This window comes from Microcebus murinus, chromosome 1 (genome assembly GCF_040939455.1).
Source record: "Microcebus murinus isolate Inina chromosome 1, M.murinus_Inina_mat1.0, whole genome shotgun sequence".
In the NCBI taxonomy this organism is placed as follows: Eukaryota; Metazoa; Chordata; class Mammalia; order Primates; family Cheirogaleidae; genus Microcebus; species Microcebus murinus.
Genome location: NC_134104.1, coordinates 25,717,522 through 25,738,226, shown reverse-complemented (window position 1 = coordinate 25,738,226; position 20,705 = coordinate 25,717,522). Strand labels below are relative to the sequence as shown.

Genomic DNA, 20,705 nt, shown 5'->3' with positions numbered 1-20,705 from the left:
TATGTGTGTGTAGTGCTTTCATAATCTCTGCATGTTTCTCTTTTTTTTTACCATTTAAATTATGGGCATCCTTCTAAGTCAATATATGCTATCTATATAATTCTGTTTAATAGCTGGATATTAGACAATATTTTGGATGTATCCAAAATGATTTATTTAATAGGTCCTCTAAACTTTTTTTTAAGACATACAACTTTAGAATAAAAAGTATCCTTCTTTAATTACACATTTGGCAGGCATTCAAAAGAATAATTCCCATTTGTACATTGAATAAGGAAACTAAGGAGTGAAGACAAAGTGTTACAATAAAGAGACATAGAAATTGGCATTCTGTAAGTGTACATCAATGGTCAGGGTACAGAAAACCTAATGATAGAGATGTTCATGCAAGTGTTTTACACTATGTAATTGTGAAACTCTAGCAGTTTCTTCAAGGCTCACCCCAGTGACACCTCCTTCCATAAGCACTCAGAGACTCTTCCCTTCTTCCTCATTCTTCCTAGCATCTTACATCTCCACAGCACATCATAGAAAAATGAATCTTACCAAATTATGTCATATATAAAAATTCATTTTGTATGTATCTTTTTCCCCACTAGGCTGTTAATTTCTGGAGGGTAATGACTGTGTGTTACTCATCTTTGGACCTAATAGATGCAGAATAAATATCCATTCAATTATATTAAATTGAAGTGTAAGAAAAGGAAGTAATCTAGTAGAACTGTTAAATCTTACACAAATTTTATAAAGTGCCACTATATACCTTGCTATTATCCCTGGAGTAAATTATAATCAATTCTTTTGATGGATTAGACACAAATAATATAAACATATGGATTTAGTATGCAATGGAAACTATTTTAAATTGAATTTTAATGATTCTTTGTGGTTTTCATGTTCTAAACCATACCTACAAGTCAAGTATTTCATAAAAAATGTTTATAAATTTATAGAAAATATTTGTATGGTGCTGGATTTGGATATACCTTACTTCATATGGATATCAAAATACTGTGTCACCTGCACTTGAATGTTTATAGCAGCACAATTCACAATTACAAAGATGTGGAAACAACTCAAGTGCCCATCAATACATGAGTGGTTTAATAAAATGTGGTATATGTATACCATGGAGTACTATTCAGCTATAAGAAACAGCAGTGATATAGCACCTCTTGTATTTTCCTGGATAGAGCTGGAACCCATTCTACTAAGTGAAGTATCCCAAGAAGGGAAAAATAAGCATCACATGTACTCACCAGCAAATTGGTATTAACTGATCAACACCTAAGTGGACGTATAGGAATAACATCTATCGGGCATCAGGCAGATGGGAGAGGGGAGGAGGGGATTGGTATAAACATACATAATGAGTGGGGGATGGACAAACTTGAAGCTCTGACTCAGGAGGGGGGAAGGGGGGAAAGGCAACACATATAACCTAAACATTTGTACCCCCAAATGCTGAAATTAAAAAAAAAATGCTGAAATAAAAAAAAATAGTGTCAGCTTCAAAACATTGTACATATATAAGACATTATTATTATTGTTAATACTGTAATAAAATTGGCTCTATGGATTAAAAATATAGATATTTATTTACAAAATAGCAGCAATATATAAAAGAAGCATTTCTTTATGTAAATTCTGTTAGAAGAAAGTATTGTTTTCAGTACTTTGAATAATGCAAATTGCTACTCATGCCATTTGAATCTTGTCTCAACCAGCAAAAGTAGAGTTATTACTAGTTTGAATTATCTTTGAAAGAACCTCTGAGTCCACCTTAGTCTGAATTCAGTGGTAATGTAAATTTAAAATATGGTAACAATTTCAATTTCCTTTGCAGAGAAAATAAGAATTAGTGGTATAAAAAGTATTCTTTGGAAACTGATGGTAATGCCTAATGAATTATTGAATGTTGGCTCAAATTTAAAAAGAAAGAAAAAAAGAAAGGAAACCACAAAAAGGAGTCAAGACATATCCTAGGCAAGCAATTCAGACACCTTTGCATAGATGTTCCATAAATATCTGCTCAGTCAATGAATGAATCACAGGCCTCTAGGCTAAATAGAAAAATGAAAGAATTCTCTAACTCATGTGCTTCCTTCTGCATTAGAAACTTTATATAATTTTTATGTAGGGCCATAATCGTAGCAACAAAAAAAAAATGTGGAGACTTACCAGATAAGCCTATCTCTGAATTCTAGAAGCCAGAAAAACCAGAAAGGGGAGAGCAAGAATGAATTAAATAAACTAGCAGGGCATTGTTAAAATGGATCATTCTATGCAAAAGAGTGACGAGTAAGAACGTTTTTCTCACACATTTCTATCTGGCCCACAATTTACCTTTTACTACTAATTTATTACCATCTTTTCCATTATTTGAACTTTGTGCAAATCTAATTTTTTTATTAATCCTAAAAAGAAATGATAGATAAAGATAGTGAATCAAAAGGACATCAGATGTCCTGGGAAAATAAAAATCAGACATACAATTCTTGTCAGGTAGTCATTAGTAAATAAACTGGGTCCAATGGACCCTGACTTGTTTTACATTCTGATCTATTTAATATTTACTTCCTTTTTAGGGTATATCCAGCTTTCCTTAATGAGAGATCAGCCTTCCCTTTTTTTCTTTGGATCCTATTACCACATATTTCACTGCACTTAATGTTATTTATTTGAAGTTGTTCACATGTTTCAATTCTCTAGTAGAATTGAGAATCTTGAGGCCAGAAACAATATTTTTAAAACTGTTTTTGAAACAATCATAAACTTACAGAAAATTTGCAAGTATAGCACAGAAAACTTTTTCCACTGAATTAGTTGAAAGTAAATTGCTAATATAATGCCCCATTATCCTCAGATACTTTAGGGTGTGTCTTCTACAAAGAACTTTTCTACATAACCAAAATAAAATCAGCAAGACCAGGTGCTATAGACTAAATTGTGTTCCTTGCCCTGAAATGCATATGTTAAATTTTCATATATTAAAGTCCTAACCCCTTATGTGATGGGATTTGGAGATGGACCTTTGGGATATAATTAGGATTAGATGATATTATGAGAGTGAAGTGCTTATAATGGGATTGGCACTCGTAGAAGAGACAACAGAGAGTGTATTTCCTCTCTCTCTGCCATGTCAAGACACTGCAAGAAGGTTGTAGTTTGCAAGCCAGAAACAGAGCCCTCATTGGGGAATCTAATCAGTTAGTACCTTGATCTTGGACTTCCCAACCTCCGAAACTATGAGAAATAAATTCCTGTTGCTTAAGCCATCTGAGGTATGGTATTGTGTTATGGCAGTCCGGGTTGACTGAAATAACATTGACTACCACCTAATTCTCAGATCCCATTCAAGTTTCATGGGTTGTCCAGGTAAATTCCAATTAATGTCATTTAGAGTGTAATAATTTGTTTCTGAGTGGTGTACCTTATTTAATAGTCATGTTGTATTAGTCTCCGTTAGTGTAGAAAAGTTCCACAGACTTCCCTTGGCTTTCACGACTCTGACACTTTTGAAGATTATACGCCAGTCATTTTGTAGAATGAATTTAATTTGGGTTTGTTTAATGTAGGGACCAGATTTTATGCAAGTTTGGATCCCAGCATCTAAGACAGTGTCTTGCCATTGAGATGATGTTTAATAAATGCTGACTGAAGAATGAATTAGTGACTGAATATGTCTGCTGTGCAAATCTGACTCTGAATCACCACGTTAATGCTAATACCAACTATTTTTAAAACTTTAAATAAAAAAATGTCACACATATCTAAAATTGGAAAAAAAAAAAAACAACCAAGAACCCAAAACCTAGACGCTGGTGTCTTCTCCTAGCAACATTGAGGTTCAGTCTTCATTCCATTTAGTGAGTATGCATACACGAGCCGCTGCGTAAGTTAATACTAGTTGTTTAGAGCCATGCTTCTCAAAGTGTGGTCTGTGGAATGTTCCAGTTCACACACTATTTCTGGTTCATGATGACATAAGAAGAAAAGTGGGGAATTAGAATTTAGAAACATTGTGAGCTTGTTGACAAAGTAATTTTATTTCTGCTAAATCTCATAATCCTAAAATGATCTTATATTTTATCTGTATTTTTCCTATACTTAATTGGTTTTTAACTTACATTGTATTTTTCATAAGTATTGATCCGTAATGGATTGAAAATTTTAAAATGTAGTCATTGATTACAGTTTATGACCATGCTCTGTTGCTTCAGGGAGATCAGAGTAGAGTGGGATGAATATCAGCTAGCTAGAACATGGTGGAATTTGACCAGGAACTTGAAGAATGGGTAGGATCAGTCTAGTTTATAAAGTAAAGAAATAGATAATTTATGCATGGTAAAATCTAAGAGCATACATATGTGTATATGTGTGTGCACTCACATGAATACTTTTGTGTATGCATGCACATTCATGAACATCATTGTGTGTGTGGTTATCTGTGCACATGTGTGTGCTTATTTATGTGTGCACATGTGCTCTTGTGTATGTGCATATGTATTGTACATATGTGTGCACACAGGTATGCATATATGTGTTTGTGCATGTATGTACAAATTTGTGTTCAGGAACGTGCATGATAAGTTTATAGACTGGGTGATCTTGATTTTAGCTAGTTTCTTAACTATAAAATGTGGGACCTAGACTAAGTTTTTATGTGATTCCTATAATTTCTGAAGTTCCTGAGGAGCTTGAGCAAGCCCTCTCTCAGGTCTAACACCAGGTATGGTTTCTACTCTCTCCTTGAGAACCTCAAGTAAAAGTAAGAGTTCACCCAATACTGGGTGATCTCAACTCCTCCCATGTCTGAATTCATATCATCCCCAAACATTGGTTCTAGTAGCATTCCTCTCTATAGGATATGCTCTTGTTTTCCCTTCCCTTTTTAAACTCATTCCTCTGACCAAGACAGTGGCCAGTGGTGCTATTAGCATTTCTAGATGACAGAGTATAGGCACAGCTTTCCAAACATTTAAATGAAAAGAGAAGAGACATACATTTAAAAAAAAAAAGGATAAATGATGAGAAAAAGAATAGGGTGAGCATAAGAAATAACAGCACAAAAACCTGAAAGAAAGGAAATCTGTTATTGCTCTAAATTTGATTTACATTGGCAGCCTTCAATCTCAGTAACATTCAGCTCAGTTCAAAACATATTTATAAAGCAACCGTCATATAGCAGATACTGGACTCAGGAAAGGAAGAAAAGAATAAGCTGTAAGAAATTGCCCTAGAATGAGCTGTGTTTTGAGTGAGATAGATTTTAATGTAGTTGATTTGAACACTTTGGGGTATATTTCTAGGTGCAAAGGAGAGGTGTTAGACCAGCCTCCGAGGTTTCTCCTGGGAAATGAGGCCACTGAATACTCTCGATGAAGACTAAATTGCAAAGCAGATGAGGAATGAGCACAACTGGATGATCAGTGTTCAGTTCAGAGGTGGTGCACTGTTGGTGATTAATAAATATTTGCTGAACGAATGTGCCATTTAATTAAAGTTAGCTGACAAGCTAGAGGTCAAAGTTGGGACTTAGAGGGACTAGGCATGGAAGCATAAAGCAGCCTGGTATGTGGAGGAAGGGACAGATCTGCAGTTACCTGGTGGTGGAAAAAAAAGAGGAGGTGAGTTGAGCACAGAGACATAAGTAGAACCCAGATAATGGAGACTTTTTCCTGCAATACTAAAGCTCTTGGCTTTATCTATAGGTTACAAGAGTGTGACGTTGTGAGGTTTGTATTGCAGTTTGATCACAGGTGACTAGGTGCAGGGGAGTTAGGGCAGACATAGTGATATGATTAGGAGGGTATTTCGCTAGACTTGGCAAGGAAAGATGAAAACCTAACACAGAGCAATAAAGGAAGGGATGGAAAATGGGAGAGAGATGTTGGCGTACAAAATCAGTAGTCATTTGAAAAATAAAATCAGTAGAACTTCTGACTTATTTAATAGATAATGGAGGGTGTGCGGTAAATCACAGTGTGAAGGATGAAAACTTGGGCATTCCCATATTTATGATTTGTGTTCTTGGATGAATGACAATATCCTAAATTGAGCTAAGATGTATGACAGGAGAAGTAATTGAAAAGTAGGGGAAGACACAAAAAGGAATCCTATTTTAGACATTCAATCCAAGATGTCTGCTTATGAACAGAGAAGATAAAAATGGAAGAAATGTATATGTGCATTTTTTGTGTAGGTATATGTAACATACAGTTATGCATATATAGCAAAAGCTTGGTGTACCAATTCTGTCTGTGCAAAGTCACATAGAAGCTTTACTTTCTCATTTATTGATGTCAAATTAACTTACTGCTTGAATATATCATTTGAAACTCTAGTAATTTGTTTTGTATTTCAAAATGTACCATGTACAGAGAAGAATGCTATAGCTTAAAACTGGTTCCAGACCTGTGAAAACATCATGTGTCTCTACCACAAAGCGAAGAAGAAAACTGTGCCAATTACACGCCCGAACCTGCTTTGGTTTCAATTACCTGGATTATTGAGGCAGAAATAACCTTTGTGCCTGATTTACCTTTATAATTGCCTTAGTCTTCTGCTTTGCCTTGCTTTGGACATATTTCCCTGTTCTACCGTTATTAAAAAGGTTTTACTTTCTTTTTTCCATGATTCTATAAAAAATATTTTAAATATACTTTACAATACAGAAAACTAGCATTTTAAAAGGCTCTATATTAGAGAGTAGTATACTGAGCAAAGGGAAAATAGTTAACTAGTATTCACCACAGTCATCATATGGTAGTTGAGTTACCTCTTAGTCCTTTTGTGCAACAAACCTCAGTGACTCAGTCTTACCAATATAGATCTTTGAGCGTCTCCTAATTTAAGAAGTCCAAAGAGGCCAAATATGCTCTTGACTCTTCATATATTTGAGTCAGTGTTATGAAGATTAAGTCTCCAGTCAATTCTAGCACTTGCAATGAAACTCAAAATGGATTAGACTCAGGGGAAAAAGAAGATCTGCCCCTCTGTCCCTCAACTACAACCTCAGCTTTTCTCTATAGCAACCCCAAACCTAAGGATTTTAAATGGAGACCTTAACAGCGCAATCATTATCTCACCAATACTTCACCCATGAAACCTACTCAGTAATTTTTTTTAAGCCCAGTTAATGGAAAAACCAGAATGGTAAGGTAGTACACAAAAAATAAATTATGGTCATCTCAAGTTACCTTTATGGATTACCTTTTATGAAAGAGGTAGAACAAATTTATGTGATGCTTTTCCTTTTTCCTGCACTGTTAATGAAAATAGATGTCAAGTTTTAGTGGTCAGTTTCACTTACATATCTAAAATGTATAGAATCCAATATATATAAACCTAAGTTCAGCATTTTAAAAATAAAAATATTTAACAACCCAAATTCATAAAGCCTCCCATCATTTATTTTTATCTACTAAAGTATTTATTGATTTATGTGTTTAATCCATGAGCATTGAGCATGTACTACCGTGTTTACCTGAAAATAAAACAGGGTCTTATTTTATTTTTCCTCAAGAAGACACTCTAGGGTTTATTTTCAGGGGATGTGTTATTTTTTTTAAGTACAGTACAACAATCTACATTTATTCAAATATAGTTAAGTCGTCTTCTTCTGGAACATCATCATAACTCTCCAAACTCCGAATTCCATCCTGAATTCTTGTTATTCTATTTCCTTTAGATCCATTGGCCCTAATCTCTCATGTCGAGCAATAGAGCCCTCATGGGGCAGATGAGAAGGGCTGCTCGTCTTCTTAACCGCTCCACGACAAAATGCATGGGTTGTGCAGATACGCTGCCGCATGGCCACACCCATCAGTAGATCTTATTTTCGGTGTAGGGCTTATATTGTGCAAATGCTTAGAAATCCTGCTAGGGCTTATTTTATGGGTAGGTCTTATTTTTGGGGAAACACGGTATGTATTAGGTACTGTACTAGGCTTTAGAGATTCAATAGCCATAAATCCTATTGTCTGTCCTCAGAGGGATGCATACAGATCTAAGAGCACAGAAGATAATCTCTTACCACTAATCTGGGGCAAAAGCTTTAGGTATGGCTTCCTGGAAGAGGGAATATGAAGGAAGAAATTTGAAGGATCAGGTCATCTGACAAAATGGATAAGGAAATTCCAGGCTCCATAATAAACAAATAATGATGATAGAAAAAACACACTTAAGGAATAACAATATGGTGTGTTTGAAATGTAGAAGGCAGATGGTGGGGGTTGGGGGCAAGATAAGCAGACATGTGCCAGATCACAAGACAGCTTTGCATACAGTTATAAAACTTTGAACTAAATTTTAAAGACAGTAAAGAACAAATGATTAAATTTAAGAATGAGCAAGAATTGACCAGATTTAAATTTTTGACTTATCTCTGGAAGTTTTGGCAACCATGACAGCTGTATAAATTGATAAAGCAAAAAGGGTCAAGGAAGAAGAGAGTGGTCTAAGAAGAAGAGAGAGAAGGTACCGTTAAGTAGGTTAGTCAAGAGATGTATTTTTGATATAAAATTGATATAGCACTTCACCATTCATGTGTGGGAGGTTAGCACAAGCTGGAAATCTTGGATAACTCCCAAAAGTTTGCAAGAAAGGCTGGGTAGATTTAAGGTGCCAGTAACTGAATACAAACAAGAACAGGTTTGGGGGAAAGATGATGAGTTCAGATATGAACATGTTGAGAAGTTGGTGTGCTTGGGATATATTCAATTAGTTATGTGAGTAGACTGTGTTGAATAGAGAAATCTGGCCCTCAAGAGAGAAACCTAGGCTGGAGACAGTGATTTGGGTATAATCAGTATAAAGATATAGATGGAAGTTAATTCATTAATGTAAATGGGGTAGATTGGCAGTATGTTTATAGCAGGGAGTGAACAGAGCTTGAAACTATGGTGAGACCGTAGATTACATAAAATTATAAATGCAGGACTGATGTGACAAAAGTCTCTCTAGTAATCTTAATGCCTTTGCATATTGATGTGAGACGAGCTCTTTAGTAGATGTCTTGTATTTTGAAAAACAGAATCCAATGTAGGAAAAATCTTTCCAAAATGAAAAGAAGAGCACCCAGGTTTTGATGTTTCTTATATTTCTGCAAATTTTGTTGTTTTAAAATCTAGTTTATATTGTGATTTACAAATGTTCAACCTAGCACTGCTAAAATATGAGCACAAAAACATGATCAAAGTTTTCTTTGCACGTAAGATCCCACTTCTTCCTACCAGATTTTTTGTTTTTTATAATTTTATGGCAGGCACCCAACTTGCTCTAAGAAGAACAGCCTTCTAAAAGTTTGAAGTTTTCAGTGATCTAACTCAGCTATAGCAATATTTTCCTGCATTAGCTCATCAGAAAGAATGCCAATGACATAAAAATAAATGGGAGCAAAACTAAATTAAATATTTAACTTTATAACATATTGCTTAACTCCTATTATACTTAATGTCACCTTCACATGAATTAGCATAATTGAGAAAAAAGAATGACTTCATTTTCTACACTGTAAAACAAAATTATAGCAAGCTTAAATGACCACAGAAAAGAAACATACTCCAAGAAAGTATATTTTTTTCTTTGAGAATTAAATAGGCTTTAGGTAGTTATTAAATCTTACAAAATACATTTTGAGCCAATATTTTAGTTAACCTAATGTTTGACTTTTAATTAGACTTTAAGCATTAGTGAGGTCTCTGTATAATCAATATTAGTAAGGGAATATGAGGTTTAATGTCTCAAAGTTCATAGTCTTCATGATTTTTAGGATTCATTATCACTCAGGTTTTACTATATTTCATCATCATCCTTATATAAGCAAATCAATGAACTTTTAACAAAACTAGAGATAATAATTACTTAATCTAATAAGTTTTTCTAATTTATGCTGTCAGAAAAATTTATATCATATTTTTATCATATCGTAATTGTCACTTTAAAATACATATGTCAAGCCATGTCAAAGTCAAAAACAAGCATATGAAAGCTTCTGTCTTTCCTAATACTTATGTATAGTCATATTCATACGCTGAATTTTTAAAAAATTTTGCATAACAAGCAATATAACATACTATCATTTGAGATAATTTGAAGACCAGTCATTACTCATGTGCACTCTGAATTGGTAGATCTTTTATTAACCTGAATTCTCACTTCATTTCCCTGTGCCCCACCCCTTTTCCCTTTTTGGCAGAATATTTCCTTGACCAGACATAGCCATGTAAAGCTCTGACCTGTATATGGCCAATAAATACCAAGATTATTCAGAATGCTTTCAAAAGGGAATTTTTTTAAAAAAAAACTTTTCTGAAGATTTAAAAAAAAACAAAATCAAACTCCCTCCCCAGCTTCTAAACCATCCTATGTTGTTTTCAGGACAGGATAAGGGGAAGGAGAAGAGGAAACAGTGTGGTTGGTCGAATAGTAATATTTAAGAATTATGAAGAATTGCATCATCAAAGACATATTTTCATGAGTTTCTCACTGCAATATATAATTAAAATAAGTGTTATTTGCTTATTTTAATATTGCCCCAATCTACTTTTAGAAAGGGGTTGTATCCTATTTTTATAGAATATATCTTTAATTTAGTATCTAAAAATAAATCACCCCTTAAAGTCAATTATTAATGTATTTTTCCATCTTAGAATTTTACAGATGTAGAAGAAAAAAAATTGTATTTTGAATATCAAGAACACATTAGAATATAAATGCTTTTGACACCTTAGGTTTAAAATAAAGAATTTGTGTATTCATGAAGGAGATGAAAAAATTTAAGAACACTTTGGACAATAAGTTGCATTAAGAAAAGTAAATGTTCTCTTTGTAAAAATTATAGCCAAATGAATCAGATATCTGATTTTTTTCTTCTTTTTTTTGGTATTTTTGTATCCTACTTATAGTACCACAAGAAAAGTGGGAAAGTTCCGAACTTGCCTCTCTCTTGCCAATATCGAAAACTTCTATGATGCTCAATGTTTACTAATTAGTTATGAATGCAAAATTTGTAATTTGTCATTTTGAATTAGATTTCTCTCGTTTATACTAGTTAGTGGGCAATTTTTTTCGATGTTTTACATCACTTTTGCAGTAGTCTTCTAGCTTCCTGTCTTTCCAGTTACTGCCTCTAATCCACTACTACCACAGTGCTATCTGTATAGCATACTTCTGCCCACATTGTGCAGAAAATATTGATAATTCTTAGTTATTCACAAAATAAATTTCAAATACATGATCCAGATTACTATCCTCTCTACAGCCTACTCCCAATCTCCTTTCTCCTTACTATAATAGATTCCTCAACTCTTCTTCACACACCCTGTAATTATGCCAAGCAGGTATAATTTGCAACCTGCTCCCCTTTATACCTTTTTTCTCCCATTTTTACCAATTGAAATCCTACCTGTGGCTTAATACTTGGTAAATATGCCCTAACGTTCATGTAACATCTTGTCTTAGTCTGTTCTGTGCTACTATAACAGAATACCACAGCCCGGGTAATTTATACTGAATAGAAATTTATATTCTCACAATTTTGAAGACTGAGAACTCCACGGTCAATGTGCCAGCATCTAGACAGGGCCTCCTAGCTGGGTCATTCCATGGTGGGAGGCAGGAGGGGAAAAGGAGAGAAAGAGAGAGAACCTGGCAGAGTGAGGAACATTTTAAAAGACCTTTGAATGCATGTTTGATTGTTGTAAACTTTGATTCCAAAACAGGTAGACTTCTTTAAGGTTTTGTGTTTTAAAATACCCTCAAGTCTACATATCCAGAACTTTCCAGAAATGTTTATATGATTTTTGTTGCTGTGTCTTTGAAAAATAGCTTGAAGATGTATAGATAAGTATTATCTATAATCTGAACCTATCTGAATCTATATATTATCTATATCTGACCCAATTACAATTATGTAAAACAATTTATATATGATGGTTATAGTCTAGGTAAGCGTCCATTTAAGTTGAATTAAAAAATTATGGAAACTAATTTTGCATAACTGTCGCCAAAGAGTTGTCATTAAACCCTATTCATTTTTGTAGCATTCTTGGGATACATGTGTTTTGTTTTTGATAATCTGCCTTCCTTTCAGCCAATCATGTTTTTTTCCCAAAGAAAAGATTGAGAACATAATAATTAAAACATGCACTCAATTTAGAAGTAAATAATTGATTGAAAAATAGACCAATTGCTTTGGCAATCCATTCTATTTGTGATTAGGGATGTAACTTCGAAACTAGAAAATAAATCAAAAGTTTATTTTCTGCTAATATCATCTATTTCATTTGGATATATATTTATATTTACATTTGCATTTATATTTATAGTTAAATTTTACTTAACATAGTATTTACACCTAATAATCAGGAAATTCTGGTAGTCCTTCTTCTGATAACCAGTGTTAGGGCCAATTATAAAATTAATATATAAAAATTTTGCCAAGAATTTTAAATTTTTTCAGTGTTTCTCTTTTAAGTAATTCTGAAATAGACTTCCCGTTCCTTTAGTCTAGGTTGAGATGGAATTCTTTGGATTAGTTATTCACTTATAATAAGTGGACTAAAAGAAAGTATAGTTATTGGTTTAGATGATTGTAGACAAAATTGGTATAGGTAAGATTCTCAAAGCACATAACGAATTATGAGGATCCACATATATTAATGACTTTGACTTATCAAATTCATTATTGATTAACTCTCTGCTGGAGAGAATTGATGTTTTATAGTATTCAGCTGAATTCATCTAAAATAAATAAAATGTCTATCTGGCAAGAAAAGACTTTGGCTTCCTAATTAGGCCGTTCATTTCCAGAGCCTTCAAACACTTTAGTCACACAAGGTTCAATTCCAATAGTTTTCAGACCACACATACAGTACAATGTTTAATACTTGGTTTAACAAAATAGGGGAATTAGCACTCACAATTTTGATTCTTTACATATTGACCAGACTTGTTAAGGCAAGAGATCAAAGACTTTTTTTTAAAAAGGAAAAAAAAAAAAAAAAAAAGAAAAGAAAAGAAAGCAAACCGCTATGCTAGAAAATGGGGCAAAGCTAAATCTAAAATTAAATTGTAAGCCTCATAGGTTGGCTTTTCAACCATTGAAACTTCAATTTTTCACTGTGCCTTCCATTTGAAACAAAATGAAATGTGCCAAACTTAGTGCTTTGTGTTGTAAGCGTTTTTGTTTTCTTCATGATAGCATTTCTCTTCTTAATCTGTCTCCTGCTTTTATTATTTTATTTGATGTGTTCTCTTTTAATTTTCTTATTTGTGTATGTGTTTTCTTTTTTCTGTCACTCTTTTCCTTTATCCTCCCCTATGTCTTCGTGGTTGAATCTAATGATTAGTCCTCCAAGCAATCTAATACCTTTTGTTTGCTTGAAATAAGCATATGTAGATAAAATCGTTCAACTTTCTCAGTATTGTCTTCCCACTTCCACTATTTTCATAACTTACGAAACTATGCTAGATGTAACTTGAGTAAAGGTTCTCAACGTATAAATTCCATCTCATGTAATTCTCAGTACCCATTTGGAGTGTTGTTTATCTATATCCTTGCATTTGACAAATGCTGATTATTAGAATTCTTCCCTACTTCTCAGAGAAACAATAGTTTCGATCTTTAAATTGTATGTTTCTAGTGCTCCATCTCATACCACTGCAGAATACTTTTGCTTCATTAAGAAAAAGAGATATTCTGTAGGAAATATGCTCTGGAGTCATGGAATATAGAAAAATCTGAGGGCTTAAGTAGAATAGAGGCCCATCTGGCTAGATGGCACTAAACCACATTAGTTCAGACCACGCAATTTTCATCAACAATTAAGTTAAAGGGGACTTTTTGTATCCTATAGCCAAAAAACAAAATAAAACATAACCCACCAAAAATATTTTAATTTTTAATTTTTTGGTTAGTAGTTTTGGCATTGAGCATATACAGTTTAAGCATAGAAATGCCTTCTTATAGTGGGATAGAGGATGCCGCTAACTAGAGCAAAGCAAATAAAAAAAAACCTTTCAGAATGAACAGAGCATTCATGCAGACACTGTGGCAGTGAGGCTGGCACTTATTCATCTCAAAGGACAGTGTCTTTTGGCCAAAGCTGCCAACCTCTTTGCTTTGACACTTGGAAATGGTAACTGAGTTCATAAGACAAAACTAAACATTGCCCTTCTTAATGTGAGGAGAGTATGAAGTAGAGCTCGTAAAATGGAATTCATGAATATAATTATGTGCAATATTACTGAGAAAAAAAATAGACTTGTTACTGTACTAAGTTAATGATTTGAGTTTCAGGGACCAGTACTTTTAGTTTATTAAAGGGATGATTTGGGCGTAGTCAGTTCCAGGGAAATGGATCTCCTTGTGTTACTGAACTTGGGCTTTCATTGAAAGACTGCTGAACTGAACATAGGTTAGGAAAGGAGAATGTTAGGCATTGCATTATTGATCATTTAGACTTTTCTTAAGGCAAATAAACCAGAGATACTTATATAATTTCTTCTATGTTTATTGTTGACATTGAAATAAATTGGGTTATAAAAGTAAAGGCAGGAAAAATAGGAATACAATATTAAATTTAACAACCAAAAAAGAAGACTTTTTTTGAGATTGGTGATTTTACATTGTTAGAGTTTTCTTCATTTGTTTCTGTGTTCTGAGTTTTCTATACAATAAACTTGCATAAATAGTAGCTCTGTGTTCTATGAAGAAACAAACACTCCTTTAGTTGTTTTTGTTTTTAAAATGCTTTATTTGAATTTGAAGTTAGAAAAATATAAGGCTTCCAGAAATCCTCCCACAATGCTGAAATGAACACATAAAAAGAAATAAATTGGTTGTCACAGCTCTCTTCTTTACTTTGCACATTTATATTACTTACACCAGAAAAACATGTTGCACTAGTTTCCCTAGACCATCCTATGACTTTGACCTTTCCATTCAGTTTCATATAAGCTCTCATATTTCTCAACCGCCACCCCTCTGTGTTTTGAAGAATCTTTTCAGTTGCATTTCTCTTTAGAGTACTAGGCATCTTGCTATTTTATTATTAGGCAAATCAATAAAGTATCTGTCGTCATTATAAAAATATTAATCATCAATATGTTAATATTAACCATATTAATATCAATGTTCATTATGCCCCACTCTTCAAAATAATATATTTGCAAAAATATTTGAATAGACACATTAGACTGTTAAGCAAGACAAAACAGGGTAGAGCTATGTGAACATAAGAAAATAATGAGGTGCAGAAAAATTTAGAATATATGTAGGAGAGCTTCTACTTATTGCTGTTTTGGTTGGTTGGGGTAATTTAGCAGTGATACCTGTGTTTTTAAAGTAGTACTTACAAAATAGAAGTGTTATACCTTTTGACTTTAGAATGTCACTTCTTTACAGGCTAAAATATTCTACAAGAATTCCCATAGGAGCTAATTTCTAGAAGCATAAATGGAATTTAAAGAAATATGAAGACAAAGTAATACATTGAATATTTGACAAAAGGACAAAAGACTTCTAAAACTGTTAAATCTATCTAATACCCATTAGTGCAGTTTAACAAGAATTGATCACCCCTGAGGTATGTGGCATTGTTACTGATCAGAGAGCTTGAAAAACTTTAATTGCTAGTTATTTGGTTTAAAAGAATGCAAAGAATCAGAAAGAAAATAAAATTTTTCAGAAATCCCAAAATAGTACTTTAATAATGAATTCTTACAGGTGAATTTATTGTCACTTTTTGTATTTATTAATACAGTTCTGCTGAGTTTAGGGGAAATAGAAAAAGCTTTAAGTGGTATATAGTGTTATGGGGTTAGTATCTACATTTTTTTAAGCAGGAGATAAATTTATCCATTGAGGCTAGCAGAAATTAGTCTATTTATATGTCTTCTCATGGTTTTGAAATATTGTGCCATTAATACATATGTGCATGAAAATTCAAAAATTTTTATATCCAAGAGTTTTACCTCCTTTAGTACCTTGTGACAAATATTAACTGTAATGCCAAAAAAAATGATTTTAGTTGTATTTTGAAAACCACATCCATTACTGGAAAAGCAAGAAGAAAATGCTTTATGGATTCAGAAGTAGGTAGGAATATAATGCTCTATATTTTTATTGCTTGTGGAAATACACTATAATTGATCAATAATTTTTGAGTGCAGGCTGTATTTTAGTACCATTTTTGTCATCGTAAAAGTTACTGAAGTAATTAACATAGCACTTCTCAAATATGTTTTGATATAATTATGCAAATGTCTTTAAAACATAGGAAAGAATCTTGAATAGTAAAAAGCCATTTTACCAGGAAGTGTTATTAGGGCTATCAGAGTTGAGAGGCGATGGGGCCAAATGATGAGTGCCTCGTGGAAACATCAGGAGTATAATATTGAAGACTATGGATTAATAGAACTTCATTAGTGAAACTAGGGTAAAAATAGAGGGCATTTAATATGAGGGGAATTTCATGAATGAAAGAATGCAGTTTCCAATGGGTATAGTGAGACTATGATCTGGAAGTATTTCTTGATGATCCCCAGTAAAAACGTTCGGATAAGAATGATGGGAACTGTTTATGTATGGCTTTGACATCATCATAGAAAAGTTTATATTTGGTGTGGTCTGAAATAGGGATCTGTAATTGGTTTTTAAGTAGAGTTATAATGAAAGCAGCATTTAAAATGGATTAGTCTGGACGTGATATTCATTATATGAGCAATGATTGGAGGATGGAAATAAAAAAGTCTGGAGGCAGCCTGGAGTCCTAAAAGTCCATAGAAGACATTTCCAGGTTTGCGAGTGTGAAGTGAGTGATAAGCTGTTAGCTTCAGGTGGTGGCAATTAGAACGATGTAAAAGGAGAGGATACCTGACCTGAGGCGCTGAATTTATAATAACATAGTATATCTATATTTTAATCTTATAACTACCCTCATATATTTGGTCTGACAGTTGTTTTAGTTCTGTAAACAAAATATGTTGCCATTAATGCATTCCTTATCTCTCAGTTAAAGGCTATATTAAAAATCCACATTGTCCTGCTTATAGGAAGATAGTGTTATATAGTCCTGTCCACTAGTACAATCCACTAAGAGCATATGCTTTGAATTATTTTCCAACAGCGGCAGTAGAATTTGCTGAAACAAACACATGCTCTCAGTCCCTCCCCATTATGAACAATAGAGGATACTTTTGAGATTGTTGGCAAGGATGAGTGACCCATTTGATGGCTTGCCATTGAAAGTTCTGTAACTGTCAAATAGGAGGTAGCTGATACGTAGTATCATCCCAATAGTGTTGTTAAGGCCATCTTCCAAGCAAACAGAACCAATTTACCATGTATAGTAGGGAAGATAAGTTAGCTGTCAGAAAGACAGCAAAAAAAAATAAACTAACTGGATTTCTTTTTGAGTCCTATGTCAATGAATGTTTTTGAACTTTTTACTAATTCTGTAGATTGTCAGAACACAGGGTTCAAACTAAACTAATAACACATTTGACGAAGACATGAGCTTGATGCTGATATGAATCTTATGCATGATAAAAGAGTACATTTTCTATTTTTAAAGTTTATATCATCCTTATCAACTGGAATGCCATTTAGAGATAATTTGTGAGATGGAGTTCAGCAACACAAGCAGGAGAATTCTTTCTATAAAATTAGAAATTTCTTTCCTGCTCATTGGAAGGATGAGGCCCATTTTGTAATTATGAGAGTATGAACATTGGAAACAATGTTTTGCTATTGTTGCTGCTACTGTTGTTTATCTGTTTGTTTTCATAATTGGACCAAAGAGCCTTAACTATAATATACTATCTTTCACTATGTAGCCTCTAACCTGACAGGGTGGTTTTTATGTATTAAAGTCACATAAATTGTATCGGTAATGGCCTGGTCAATTTCACTTGTCTTGTTTTAACAATTGATTTGCTCGTATCAATAAATTGGAAATTAAGTGATCCAGATAGGCAATCCAAAAAAGATTGCTTTTGATATGCCTTGTTCCCTTGGACATATACACAACTTTATACTGTGTTGCTTTGTATCATTAGACTATTTTTGCTAATTTTATCTCCCTGAGAAGAATGCTATTTGCATAATAGGTATTTATGGGTTATATTACTATAATCAGATTATCCCTATGTTGTTGATCATGAAAGAATTCTAGAGATATAAGTAAAATATTGTGTGTATAGGGCTCTTTGAATCTTGTAGTTACAACTTCTACTTTAGAAAAACTTTGGGGATCCACACTTGAAAATCTCTAGCAATTTGCTCTGGGCAATGGAGTGCTTTCATCTTTAAAAGGAGAGGATAAAACTTCACTTTCTGAGTTGCATTTGTCTAAAGAAAAACTATATTAGAGTTTTGGTATGATTCTGACAGGTAGTCTAATCATCTTGGGCTCTAAAATACCTAACAAAGCTTGAGGGGAAAAAGTAGATTTAAACTATATAGAGAGTTTATTGTTTTGGGTCAAGTTATATATTCTTTTCCTGAAGATATGGTGATAATTAAAACATAATCATCCAAGTAGAGATTGCCTTCCTAAAGAAAAAAACTTTGTTGATGAAGAGAAACCTGTAAATAGTTTGGATGGAAACATCAAGATGATGTGAAGAAGTAACGTTGTACTGGGATCCTGGGGGGAATGGGAGGAATGGCATCACAGGCTTTTATAACACTAGAAATAACAAATGTTGCATAGAGTATGGCAATATTCAATGAGTGTTTTGATATGTGTGATGACTACTTTAGAAAATGAGCACTATTGAACAGATACATATAAAGCGTATTTAAATTAGTAAATCAACAATGCAGAGACCAAGAATTGGCTGATTATACCATACTAAAAAGAAAAACAATGAAGCAGCTATTACAGAGAAAGTCTGAAAATAGGTGTATTTTTAAGAAATTCTAACTGTGATGAATTAATATAATTTGATATAGATTAAAACCAGAGACTTTAAATTCTTACTTTAAGTATGAGCATAAACTTTATCTGAAAATTGCTCATTCAAATAATCTATTTCTATGAGAAAAGTTAAGGTAAATAAAAAAATCAGAGTAAGAAACTATATTTAAATTTCACAAGCTAAAATTATTGATATTATAGTTTTCATTCATAAAATTTTGTTGCTATTTTTCAAGATATTGTACATTTTGTAACAAAATAATTTTTTGTCATCTAACTATTTCTAATAGGAAGAGAGATGCAGAGAACAGAAATAAAAGGAGGATAGTGGGTGAGTGACTGAATTGTAGAGTGTGAAGATTTTTAGGAAGAGATTTAGGAAATGATTCATAAAAAAAGAAAAGCTGGTAATGAAAATAAAGAGAACTGATTGCAAGCATGTTGATGTAACCATAGAATACCAGGTATCCACAAGAGAGCCACTAGACATTTTGCGTGTGTGTGTGTGTGTGTGTGTGTGTGTGTGTGTGTAGGAGTGGAGAAGTAGGAGGCATCGTGTACTTTGTATTCCGGATCAATTTTCTGTTTTTATGAAGTTATCACAATGATACTCATATTTTTGAAAAAAAAGAAGACAATGAGAATTTTTACCTCTGCAAATATAATTTTAATACAACCCTTCCAAGTTTATTTTAAACACATTTCAATATAATTTGTCAAGCTATAATTCTTCAAAAAGTGCAATCAGCAGTGGATAATAATTGGGCATCTGTGGTTAATTAGCTCAGTTGGTTGAATCATGGAGCTAATGAGGCCAAAGCCTTGGGTTTGATCTTTGTGTGGGCTGGTGAGTTTTGCTCTCTTCTGGGTCACAGACTACAGTTCAAAACCAGGCCAACTATCTCATAGCTGCATGCCACTGACCATAAGGAAACTGGGCAAGAGAAAGTAAATTCAATAACAAGCCTGAAATAGATCTTCAAACTGCACACAGTATCTGCTTGTTAATGTATGAAGAGAAGCATAGTTATGCCCTCAGTGCTGCTACAAAAAGACACACAGGAAACTTTCTGTGGCCTCAAATGAAACTCTGAGTAAGTAATACTAAGCATTACTTAAGAAGAGTGTGGAAAAAAGCTAATTCATAACTGCAAATTGGATCTGTTTCAAACAGCAAGTCGTTCCTACATGTTTTTTCTTCAATAGATTGTTACGGGTCTTTAAGGGGTCTGATAAAGAATACACCATATCCTGCCTTGAGTTCTGAATCAACTGTGAAATAATACAAAGGAGGGAGGAGAGAAGATAGATGGAGGACCAAAATGTCACTTTTGTTGCAGATGAAGACCGAATTGGAGGATGTAACTTAGACCCATAACAATCTATTGAAGAAAAAATATGTAGGAACCACAGAATGGGCTTCTTTAACACTAACCTCAGAATTAGAGAAACTTACCCACTCACTTAGACAAGGAAAACATAGGACTCCCCAGTGAGACTAGCCCCAGTTTCTAGCCTGATCATTCTTTTCTATACATAGTTCCACAAGAAAAAAAGGGGAAGAAAAGGAGATTGAACAATAAAAGCCGTATATGACAGACTCACAGCTAGTATCATACTGAATGGGGAAAGTGAAAAGTCTTTCCTCTAGGATCTGAACAAGACAAGGATGCCCACTTTCACCACTGTTATGCAACAGAGTACTGGAAGTTCTAGCTAGAGCAAGCAGACAAGAGAAAGAAATAAAGGACATCCAAATTGGAAAGAATGAAGTCA

General features: G+C 33.5%; 1 long non-coding RNA gene across 1 annotated transcript in view; it reads left to right on the top strand.

The window, feature by feature from the left end:
• The window catches only part of LOC105883106 (uncharacterized), a 620,369-nt gene that overhangs the window by 435,467 nt on the left and 164,197 nt on the right, over window positions 1-20,705 (top strand). The window contains exon 6 of the long non-coding RNA XR_012918558.1: window positions 5,313-20,705. This exon is cut by the window's right edge and continues 20,682 nt beyond it. This is a non-coding gene — a long non-coding RNA (uncharacterized LOC105883106). The remainder of the gene's footprint in view (window positions 1-5,312) is intronic.